Genomic DNA, 9,750 nt, shown 5'->3' with positions numbered 1-9,750 from the left:
GCCTCGGCATTCTGAACCAATTGGAGGTGGGTAAGGAGGAGTGGCTAATCCTAGTGCATAGAGATGGAAAAAGCAGGCCTTCACCTGTCTGACCAGTTTGTCAAATTTAAAGGCAGGGTCCAAAAGCACCCCAAGGGATTTAATGTGGGGATTAATAAGAGTGGATATTACTGAAGGAGTCATGTAACTTTTTAGTGAAATTAGGGGGGGCCGAAGTGGATGATCTCAGACTTTGTCTTATTAAATTGGAGTAAGCTGTGGGCCATCCAGCATTTTATGTCTTCCAGACAGTTGATGAAGTTGGTGTTTTAGGGGGATGTAGAGCTGGGTGTCATTAACGCAACAGTGGAAGGAGATGCCATGTTTTTGCATGATATGGCCGAGAGGGAGCACACACAGTGAGAAAAGAATGGGGCCAAAGATAGATTCTTATGGAACTCCGCAGGAGAAGTTGGCTGCCCATGTTGACCATGAAAGCCCTGTCAGTGAGGTGAGATTTGAACTAGCTCAGGGCCACACCATTGATGCCGACTTCCTGCTGGAGATGGCTTATCAGAATAACTTGATTGAGCACTGAGGTCTCAGAGCATTAGAACAGTACCACCACCTGAGTCCATAGTGAGGAGTAGGTCGTTGTATACCTTCAATAAGGTCCTTCAGTGTTGAATGGATGTGATAAGGGACTAGGCAAAATTTATCTTGTCTGTGCGAAATGAGAAAGGCAATGGAAAGACAATGAGTGAAACAAGGGGGGGGTGGATGGGGGAGGGGAATATTTTTAACAAAGGCCAGAGAAGTTGATATTAATGCCATCTGGTTGGAGGGTGCCCCAGTTGGAAGATGAGGTGTTGTTCCACCAATTTACAGGTGGTCTCAGTCTGGCAGTACATGAGATCGTGGACATGTTGGCAAGGGAATGGGATATGGATAATTGAAACAAATGGCCACTGGGAGATCCATTCAATTGCAGCAGACAGAGTCGAGGTGCTCAACAAAGCCATCTCCCAGTCTGCGACTTGTCTCTCCGATGTAGAGCAGACCCTTACAGGCTCACAAGTGAAATGTTGCTTCATTTGGAAGGACCATTCAGCCCATTTGATCATGGTGGCCAATAAAAGACCTGTTATGATTGGCCCCAGCTCAGCTATTTGTCATCTGCCTTGCTGGTTCGGGCACGTATAAAAGACATGTAGACTTTAAGACAAGGACTTCTGCCTCCTCTATCCTTTAAGACAGAACCCCAGTCCTCACACTCTTTAGGTGAAAACATCATTTCCTTAAATTTTCCATGACTCTGCTACAAATTAAGTTCAATTCACATCCCTGTGAATTTACCACTTGCTTAGGTTCATCCTGTCTGGGCCTCTTATCATCACAGATGAAATCCGTTCCTCCATCAAGAACATCTCCAGAGAAGCAGCAGTGATCATCAAGGATCCCACTACCCAGCACACTCTCTATTCTCGCTGCTACCATCAAGAAAGAGGTCTAGGTGCCATCAGACTTGCGCCACCAGGTTCAGGAATAGCTGCTCCCCCTCCACCATCAGACGCCTCAACAACAAACTCAATCAAGGACTTATTTAAGGACTCTTAGTTTTGCACTTTATTGATCTTTTTCTCTCATTCTGTACTGCATAGTTTGTTTACATTTCTTTATTTGTTTACATCATCTTGAGATGTACAGATTTTTTATACTATCAATAAGTGGTAATTCTGCCTCACCCACAGGGAAAAAAAGAATCTCATGGTTGTATGTGATGTCATGTATGTTATTTGATAATAAATCTGAACTTGAAGATTGAACTTTATCAATTCATATACCTTGACTGAATCTATTGCAAACAAAGCACCTTTAGTCTGGTCAAGTATGACGACAATTTTCTAGCCTTGGATCTCAAGTTCAAATTCAAGTCTACTATTGCTTTACAATTGTAAAGTACAACTGGATGAAACAGTGTTCTTCGGTCCTCGGTGTAAAAACATGCAAACACACACACACACACACACATATATATATATATATATATATGGACATGGCACACATATTTACAAGTTATTAATGTAGTACATCCATAAAAATAAATAAATATTGTTAAATAACTGTAGATTCTTGGAGGGATTACATGAGCAGTTCATAAGTCCTTCAATGGTCTCAATGCCCGTGGGAAGAAGCTGTTTTTCAGCCTGATGGTTCTGGCACTGATACTTGTAATGGCACTGATTTACCACAGCTTACAAACAAATAAAGAATACACTCACTCATTTCTTTCAGCACACCGTGAAGTCCATTTTCTTTATTATTCACTAGATGGCCACGGTTAGCATAGCCTTTACAGTGCCAGGGACCGGAGTTCGAATCCCACACTGTCAGTAAGGAGTTTGTATGTTCTCCCCTTGTCTGTTTGGGATGTCCCCAGAGGTCTTCAGTTTCCTCCCATCTTTGAAACGTAGCGGGGGTGTAAGTTAATTGGGTATAAATTGGGCGTCATGGACCTGTGGTCCAGAATGGCCTGTTACCGTGTTGTGTGCCTAAATTTAAAAAAAATAGACACAGCATTGCATTCTTCAACTGTTCAAACCCCTCTGACTTCTCATTGGCTCACTGCCACATGGGTGATCCTGATGCTCTCACTCTCCTCCTCCTCCTCCTGTGTCTGAGACCCACCACTTATATACTGGAACTTAACACACCCGTGCTTGAGAATTATTACTCGCGAGCATCGCTTCTCTTACATCATCAGCATTGACGAGTACTGCTCCCAATGAAGGTAAGTTTGCGACCGTGACATATTCCTGTATCTCTTACCTGATGCAAGTAGCTGGAAGATGCTGTGTTCAGGGTGACAAGGGTCTTTAATAATTTTGCGTACCATTTCAGACAACGATACTGGTAGATCACGTCGATGGAGTGGGGAGGGAGGCCCCAGTGATCCTCTTTGCCATTCTTGTGGTCCTGTGGATTGACCTCCGATCTATTGCTCTGCAGCAGCCATACCACACTGTGATGCAGCCGGCCAGGATACTCTCGACAGAGCTCCTGTAGAAAGTCGACAGAATGCTGGCTGGTAGCCTTGCCCACCTCAATCTACATATCATCATGCCCATTCTCTAACCAGAATTGTACACAGCACCCAAGCTATGGCCTGGATTTTATGTTTCAAGTGTGGCACAGTCGTGTGGATGGTAGAGCTGCTGCCCAGGCACTCCACTGACTCGAGATCAATCCAGACATCCAGTAATACCTGGGTGGAGTTTGCACATTGCCCCAGTGACCATGTGGCTTTCCTTCCACGTGGTGTCTGGTTTCCTCCAGCATCTCAAGATGAGAGGATTGGAGGTTAAATTGCCACTGGTGTATAGGTGAGTGGTAGAATTTGTGCCTAGCTGATGGAAATGTGGAAAAGATCAAGGGTTAATATAAATGAGTGATCGACGTGGACCAACTCTCAATGAGATCTTGAAGGAAAAATATTAAATGCAGTGAATCTGAAGTCACAGACGACTTTAATGCTCATCAGGGAGATTCCAATGAGTAGTAAAAACACAGTTATATCTCTTTACCTCCTATGGACGCTGCAAGATCAGCTGAGTTCTTCCAACATTTCTGTGTTTTTACTGAAATCACAGAATCTATAAACTTTTGTGTTTCACCCCAGTAAGTAATAATTGGTTTATTTACTTGCCAGAACCTTACTTTAACCTGCTTTTAAAATAGGGCAGTGTGTGTTTTGATGTACAGCCAAGCAATTATTTGAATAAGAAGTGAAGCACAAAAGTCTGCAGATGTTATGATTGCAGTAAAAACACACAGAAATGCTGGAGAAACTCAGCCAGTCTCACAGCATCCATAAGATGTGAAGCTATATTGCCTGAGCCCTTCACAAAGGTATAAGCAAAGAACAGCAAGGCATCAAAATAAAGACTGATTGGGGGGGGGGGGGGGGGAAGTCCAGACCTCGGCTCTGCCTGCCACCATAGTGTGGATCTCCGAGTGGCCATCTGTTTCAATTCCTCATCACATTCCCTTGATGACATATCTGTCCATGGTCTTATGAACTGCCAGACTGAGACCACCAGCTCACCTTCCGTCTGGGCACCCTCCAACTGGATGGCATTGACATTGACTTCTCCTATCTCTGTAAAACATACCCCTGCCCTTCTTCTCCCCCCACTAGGGCAGGATTAATGTAGTTGCAAAAGTAGTATATGCGACTGGCTCTGCATTTTCAAGGGCCCCCGCATTTACTATGAATTATGAGAAACATAATTAAAAGTGATAATAGGCTAAAATCACTAACCTTAAATGGGAGCGCCACTGTCCTTGCATCGCCTGACCACCTCGTTCCTAGCCCCGCTTGTCTGTCACACCCCCCCATCCCCCCAAATCTAACTCCTGATGTGGCAGCAGGGTTGCAGTGCTGCCAGTGTTCACTGGAATGCTGCTGTGGCATCTGATCAAGCCGCTTTGGGGCTTCCCTGGCAGCTCGCGGTGAGGGCTCAATGCGGGAGCAATGGACGTCTTTGTTACCCATAATCCCCCATGCAGCTGGAACTGCTCTGCCAGCGCCAGGGAAATACAGAGCAGTTCCAGCTGCGTGAGGAATTGTGGGTAATGAAGACGGCCATTGATTACACATTGAGCCAGCTGCTGCTGCCGCCATAAGCAAGTTTTGTTTTAACAAAATGTGCACAAGTGAGCTTTAACAGGGAGGGGAGGGTATGGTGGGGAGGAGCAGTTTCAATGCTTGCCATAGGTGTTCCCTAGATATGCCACTAGGGATCTAAGAAAGCTAGCATCATTTTGTTAAGCATAATTAAGACTATTTCAAAGTTACCAAAATGGACATGCAGGGTCAGCGTCAGAAACTCTCTCAGTTGCAGGTGGGGGGGGGGGGGAGGGGTGGAGGGGGGGAGGGGTGGGGGGGGTGGGGGGGGGGGTGGGTGGGACACTTCTCCCTCATTGTGCATGCCCCAGACGGCACAATTTAGGGCCCCTTTAAAATTTATGCTTCAGTCCCTGGAAAACCTTAATCCAGCTCTGCTTCCCCCGTCTCCTTTCCCCCAGCTCGCTCTCTCTCTCTCCCCTCTCCCTTTCATAGAGCCCAAAATCAATTCTCACCTTTCCTCATCATATCTGTGGTGTGCTGTTTGACAGAATCCGAGACACACAAGGTAAAGACTGTACAACAGGGTTTAATGCACAAAGACTTCCACAGAGCCAGGCTGTCTGTGGCTGCAGCAACTCTGTGTGAGGCCTCAGGCTTATAGCCCGGAGGGTGATTGACACCCGATTGGGTGGGGCTTGATCCATTCAGGACGACTGATTGACAGCCGGCCAAGTGTTGTCTTGTCTCCTTACACTCCTGCAGGTACAGAGGTTGCCCTCTGCAGTAGGCCAGTAGTGTACCACCACATTCACCCCCTTCTTTAAAATTGTCCTGGAGTAGGGGAGCAGTAACAAGGAATCACACCCACTGTGTACATACAATATTTACAGGTTGAGACGATTCGGCGGCCGCCGGGGTCTCTGTGACCATCGTAGGAATGGCTCCTAGTCACTGGTCAGAGGGGAAGTGAAGGGGCTGGCGGCAGGGGTGTGTGTGGCTGGTGTGGTGCTGCGCAGAGGGGTGACCAGAGGGGCCGGGGTCAATGTATGTGGGTCGTATTGTATGGGTGGGGGGGCAAGTTTGTCTCCTAAGGCTGAAGCAGGCCCCTGGTGGTCAAGGAGGCCTTGCGTGCCCCATAGCTGCCTGGGGATGGGGATGTTTGCCCGGTCATCGTTGTCCTGGGTTGGAGGATGGCGTGGTGTGGTGGGTGCTCCTGCTGGTGCAAGGTTCCTGGTTGAGACGGTGTCCTCCCTGCCACTGCTGAACCTAATGTAAATGTAGTTATGGTTTGCATGAAGAAGGAAAACCAGGTCTGCCAGGGCTTCGGCCTTGTGTGTCCGTACATGCTTACGCAGAAGAACCGGTCCCGGGGATGTGAGCCATGCTGGGAGTGACATTCCATTCGCCGACCTCCTGGGGAATGAAAACAGGCGTTCGTGAGGTGTCTCATTGGTGCCGTGCACAGCAGTGACCGAATGGCATGGAGTGCATCGGTCGGGGCGTCCTGCCAGTACTTAACGGCGCACACTTTTGACCTGAGAGCTAGGAGGACTGCCTTCCAGACCACCCCATTCCCGTTGCCTCTTGGGTTATAGCTTGTCGTGCGACTGGTCATGATGTTCCTCGCCGTCAGGTACTCGCGCAGCTCGTCGCTCATGAAACTAGACCCCCGATCACTGTGGATGAAGGCGGGGTAGCCAAACATGGTGAAAATCTGCCCCAAGGCCCTGATGACGGTGGCCGTGGAGGTGTCTGGTCAAGGGATGGTGAAAGGGAAGCGTGAGTACTCATCCACTACCATGAGGAAGTAGACGCTTCGGTTTGTGGAAGGCAGGGGCCCTTTGAAGTCCACGCTGAGATGCTCGAAAGGCCGAGTAGCTTTTACAACGTGGGCTTGGATGGGGAGGAAGAAGCATGGACTCATGCAATGCCTGCAACCTTTCATCATGCATAGATGCACAGGTGCGAGAGAGGGCATCAGGGGAGTCGTTAAACTTCCAGGGGCGATACTGGATGTCGTAGCTGTAGGTTGCCAGCTCGACTCTCCAGCACAGGATCTTGTCATTCTTGATCTTGCTCTTGTGGGTAGTGTTAAACATGAACGCCACGGCCCACTGGTCCATGAGGAGGATGAATCTCCTGCCGGCCAGGTAGTGGCACCAGTGGCAGACCGCTTCCACAATCTCCTGGGCCTCCTTTTCAATGGCAGAATACCCTAGCTCGGAGCCTTGGAGGGTCCTGGAGAAGAAAGCGACAGGGCGCCCCTCTTGGAAGATGGTTACCTCGGAGGCATCGCTCTCCACCTGGAAGGGGGGAGTCCTCATCCACAGCCTGCATCGTGGCATCCGCGATGTCTTGCCTGATGCGGGTGAAGGCTGCCTGCGCCTCAGGTGGGAGTGGAAAAGTTGTGGCTTGGGCCAGTGGGTGCACCTTGTCCGAGAAGCGAGGGACCCACTGCGAGTAATAAGAGAACAGGTCCAGGCACCTGCGGAGGGCTTTTACCGTGGGGGGAGGGGTTACTCCATTAATGGGCACATCCTTTCCGGAGCTGGGCCGACAACTCCATGGGCCACGATGTACCCCAGGATGGTGAGGTGGGTGGTGCTGAACACACACTTCTTCTTGTAAGTGAGGTTCAGCTCCACGGCCATTTGGAGGAATTTTTCCAGGTTAGCATCATGGTCCTGCTGGTCACGGCCGCAGATAGTGATGTTATCCAGATACGGGAATGTCGCCTTCAGCTTGTGCCTGTCTACCATGTGATCCATCTCCTCCTCGAAGACAGAAACCCCGTACATAACCCCAAAAGGAACCGGGCGGAACTAGTACAGGCACCCATCTGCCTCAAAGGCAGTGTCTTGTCCTTCGGGTAGATAGGGATTTGGTGATACGCCGACTTCAGGTCCATTGTGGAGAGAACCCGGTAGCAGGCTATCTCATTGACCATATCGGCGATCCCCGGCAGGGGGTAGTCATCCAGCTGGGTGTACCAATTAATGGTCTGACTGTAATCCACGACCATCCTCAGCTTACTTCCCCCTTTGACCACCAGGACTTGGGCTCTCCAAGGGCTGTTACTGGGCTCTATAATGACTTCGGCCAGGAGTTGCCGCACCTCCACCTTGATGAAGTCCCTGTCTGCAGCACAATAGCGCCTACTTCTCACAGTGATCGGGTTGCAGCCTAGCGCAAGATTTGGAAAGAGCGCCGGTGGGGTGATGCACAGTGTGGAGAGCCCGCAGATTGCCCGGGGCTGGTAGGTTGGCATGCTGTGCAATGTGAGTGGAGGTGGGGCCCCCCGAAGGCAAGGGTGACACTCTGCAGGGGGCACTGGAAATCCAGGCCCAGGAGGAGTGGTGCGCAGAGTTTTGGGCATGACCAGGAGCCTGAATCCTGTGTAAGTCTCCCCTCCCACTGTTATATCGACTGAGCAGCGCCCGAGGGTACCAACAGTCTTATCCTTGGTGGCGAGGGTGATCAAGCAGGTGGTGGGGTGGACCTTTAACCTGAGGGAGTGGGCCACACTCGGGTGAATGAAGCTCTCGGAGCTGCCACTGTCCAACAGGCACCTTATTACCTGCCCATTGATTTGCACATCTATCATCGAGCGTCCGAGATCATGGGGGATGTCCCTGGTCAGCGTGGTGGCAGCCAGAACTGTCTCGGAGTCAGAGTCGTCACCATCCGGAGGGATGGGGAGCGTCGATAGGGTGGCCTAGTCATCGCCCATGTTGACCACATCGACATCGGTCGTGATGTGCAGCATGTGGTAGCCGATGGCCTCCAGAGGCGTGGGGAGCGTCGGTAAGGCGGCCTAGTCATCGTCCGTGTTGACCACATTGCCATTGGTTGCTGGATGCAGCATGTGGCAGCTGATCGCATCCAGAGGCATGGGGAGCCTTGGTGGGGCGGCCTGGTCATCGCCCGTGTTGATCACATCATTCTCAAAGTCATTGGGGGCCCTCCATGTCGGGCGCTGCCTGGCCCAAGGTGGCGGAGGATCATGGGGAGCCGCTGCGTGGCTGGCCTCCTTCCCCAGCTGTGTCCGCTGCTCCGGGGAAGTGACGTCATCATGGCCGGCGGCAGTGACGTCATTACATCAGCCCGAAGTTCTCAGTGAGCGGTGCCGGCGAGGGCGGGGACTGGTGCAGGAGCTCGTGGCACATGCTGTGATGATCACAGGCGGGGCCGGATGTTGCGCGGTCGAAGTCGGGGAAGGGGGAAGTCATCGTAGGGACAATGGTGCCACCCGGCATGCGCACATGGGAGGGTCCGTGAGGGAGTGGGAAGATCATAGAGGGCTGTTGAGCTACCGGGAGGTTTAGAGGCACACATTTTCAAAGTGGCCTTTCTTGCCGTATTGGGAACAATACTGGTTCCTAGCTGGGTAGTTTTGGAGCGATCGTCGATCTGACCCACACCAGGACCCACAGTACTTACAGGGGCGTCGGACGCCTGCTGGAGTGACGTTCTCATCCCCAGCTCATTCTGGGGCTGCAGCTGCAGTGTGAAAGGGCCATGAGGGAGCCTGGGGGAACCTGGAATTGAAGGCTTCGACGTGCAGGGCTGCTGCTTCCAGGGTTTGGAGCACTACCACACTCCTGGTTAGGGAATAGATGTTGTCTTCCAGCAGCTTCTGCCGGATGGCCCTCGAGCATAGCCCTCGGATGAAGGCGTTCTGGATCAGCCTCTCGACCTCCTCTGCACCTACCCTGGGTTCAGTCAGACACGGTCGGGCCAACTCTCGCAAGTATCCCAGGTAAGACTCAGCCGTCTACCCGGGTTGCTGGGCTCGGGTGTTGAGGAGGTACCTTGCACAGACCACATTCATGGGGGGCTTGTACAAGTTTTTGAGAATGTCCATTGCGCTCTTGTACGTGGAGCAGCCTTTGGTTACCTGGAAGGTGCGGGGACCCAGCTTTGACTGGAGTAGTACCAACCTCTTCCGATCGGAGTCCAGGATGTCGCCCTCATGTGCCTCGACGATTGTCTCGACCGCGTGCTGCCAGATCTTGAAGCGTGTCTGGGCTTCCGGGTGGCATGGATCGACTTAGAGGCTCTCTGCGCACAGGAGATTTTCCATGGCAGCCATGGGAAAATTTTTAGAGATTAAGTTGTGGTGTGCTGTTAGACAGAATCCG

This window comes from Narcine bancroftii, chromosome 6, assembly GCF_036971445.1.
Source record: "Narcine bancroftii isolate sNarBan1 chromosome 6, sNarBan1.hap1, whole genome shotgun sequence".
In the NCBI taxonomy this organism is placed as follows: Eukaryota; Metazoa; Chordata; class Chondrichthyes; order Torpediniformes; family Narcinidae; genus Narcine; species Narcine bancroftii.
This window is presented reverse-complemented; position numbering follows the sequence as displayed.